Source organism: Loxodonta africana, chromosome 5 (assembly GCF_030014295.1).
Source record: "Loxodonta africana isolate mLoxAfr1 chromosome 5, mLoxAfr1.hap2, whole genome shotgun sequence".
Lineage (NCBI taxonomy): Eukaryota > Metazoa > Chordata > Mammalia > Proboscidea > Elephantidae > Loxodonta > Loxodonta africana.
Genome location: NC_087346.1, coordinates 132,564,855 through 132,567,257, shown reverse-complemented (window position 1 = coordinate 132,567,257; position 2,403 = coordinate 132,564,855). Strand labels below are relative to the sequence as shown.

Genomic DNA, 2,403 nt, shown 5'->3' with positions numbered 1-2,403 from the left:
GGGCATGTTGTCAGGAGGGACCAGTCCCAGGAGAAGGACATCATGCTTGGTAAAGTGGAGGGTCAATGAAAAAAAGGAAGACCTTCAAGGAGATGGATTAACACAGTGGCTGCAACAATGATCTTAACCATTGTGAGGATGGTGCAGGACTGGGCAGTGTTTAGTTCTGTGGTACATAGGGTCACTAGGAGTTGGAACTGACTTGATGGCACCTAACAACAACACACTTTCAAATGTAATAAGGCTAGGAACCTAATGCTGCAAGAATGCTTCAGGTTGTTATATTGTGAAGGTTGATTTGTGAGAGTCCCTTAAGTTTAATCCTTTTACTTACTGCTGATGAAATAGATATAAAGATATAAAGAGGAGGTCTGGAAGTGGAAAAAATAAAACAACACTGGATTTGTGTGTCAGAATAGCTTTAAATTCCATTTCTTGTATTCGTGACTTTGGGAAGTCTTGCTATATAGAAGGGATCATAATAGATGGGGTCATATCAGATGATCTCTCAGGTGCTTTCCAACTCTAAAGATCCATGACTCTACATGAGATGGCTATCCTAGAGGATCGTGACTAACAAAAGAGTTAAACATCACCCAGAAATTCTGGTTTCCAATATAGGATCTCAGGCTCCTTTTCCAGTTGCAAGGCTGCTGGTGGGTTTTAGAAGGGGCTGAAGTCAGGAGGGCAGTGGTGGTTCAATGGTAGAATTCTTGCCTTCTATGCAAGAGACCTGGGTTTGATTCCCAGCCAATGCATCTCAAGCGCAGCCATCATGCATCTGTCAGCGGAGGCTCACTTGTTGCTATAATGCTGAACAGTTTTCAGCAAAGCTTTCAGACTAAGACAGACTAGGAAGAAGGGCCTGGAGCCTTACTTCCAAAAAATCTGCCAGTGAAAACTCAATGGATCATAATGATCAGATCTCATTGTACATGGGGTTGCTATGACTAAGGGGTCAACTCAACAGCAACAACAAAATCAGGTTTCTTTGTTCTAATTTTTTTACCTCCATTTCCTCTTGATACAGGCCAGGTCCTCCATTATCTGATCCGTTCTTCTTGTTGGGGGAAAGCAGGCTGTGTCACTGTCCTGGATATCGGGGAGCCTCTCACACACTATTGTATACTAGAGAACTAAGGCCCCAAAGTTGGAGAGGTGAGGAAGATCAAACCCAGGTAGTATGGAGCTGCAGGGCTTGTCATGAGGGGCTAGGTGGAAGTGAGAGCCAAGGTGTGATGGAGATGGACAATGGGAAAGCAATGACACTGATGTAGAGGCACAGCCTAAGAGGAAAAACATAGAAAATGGTTCTTAGGTAGTTTCAGAACTAAATTATTTGGATATGCTCTATTATTTTCTGGTTGTTTTGGTAAACAGGATTCAAATAAACCAGCTCACATTGGACAGACTCCCAAGCAAAGGAATATCAATGAGAATGCCAATTTCAATCATTTACCTGACTGATGAGTTTAACTATCATTATAACTGGACTAGAATGTTGGCAAATTTATTTTAGAAGTGAATTTAAAAGGAGAAGTTTGTGTGGTAAGCACAGAACTAGAAAAAAAAAAGTCAGTTTAAGGACATAAATGTTTAACGACAATGGGCTAGGATAGGCCAGGGTGTCTTCTCTACTGAGGGACACATGGGGACCTCAGGCCTTAAGATCCTCTGCCAACATTTGGCTCTCCTAACTGTTTTCTCAAGTTCCAAAGTGCCCCTTCGCACCCCTGCACTTTAGCTTACTCATTCTTTAGAGAAGCTAATGCCTTTTACTATTCAACATTGGTTTTAATTTTCTTGCTTGTTTACTCCAAATCATTTGGTCTCTAAGGCATTTTTTGCATATTTTGCATTTAAGCTATGCTGATTTTACGGCTTAATTCCCAGAATTCAGGCTATATGTTGCTGTCATCCTATTTCTGTCACTTGTAAAGACATTTTGACCAACTAGTTTCTTATAAGAGTGCTACTGGTTGATTTGTGGAAAGAACCACAAATTATTAACTGTATGTGTTTTGGATCTGCCCCTTCCTGCCGCCACCTTGCTAAAGAGGATTTTACTACTCACATATACCTCTGGGCTCTGAAGTGGGTTCTGCAGTGGCCAGATTTGTTCCACAGACTAACTGGTACAGCGCTATATTAACCCTTGGAACTTATAACATTGTCATTAGGGGCCGTGGTATTTCAGTGACAGAATTCTCACTTTCCATGAGAGATTTCTGGCCAATGCACCTCATGTACAGCTACCACCCATCTGTCAAAGGAGGCTTCCACGTTGCTCTAATGCTGAATAGGTTTCAGTATTGCTTCTAGACTAAGATGGACTAGGCCTGGTGATCTACTTCCTAAAACCAGCCAGTGAGAACCCTATGGGTCGCAGCAGTCTAATCTGCA

General features: G+C 42.0%; 1 non-coding gene across 1 annotated transcript; it reads left to right on the top strand.

Moving 5' to 3' along the window:
• Nucleotides 1-687: 687 nt before the first annotated feature.
• Nucleotides 688-758, top strand: TRNAR-UCU (transfer RNA arginine (anticodon UCU)). Its single transcript has one exon. It is a non-coding gene; the product is annotated as a tRNA-Arg (tRNA).
• Nucleotides 759-2,403: the final 1,645 nt, after the last annotated feature.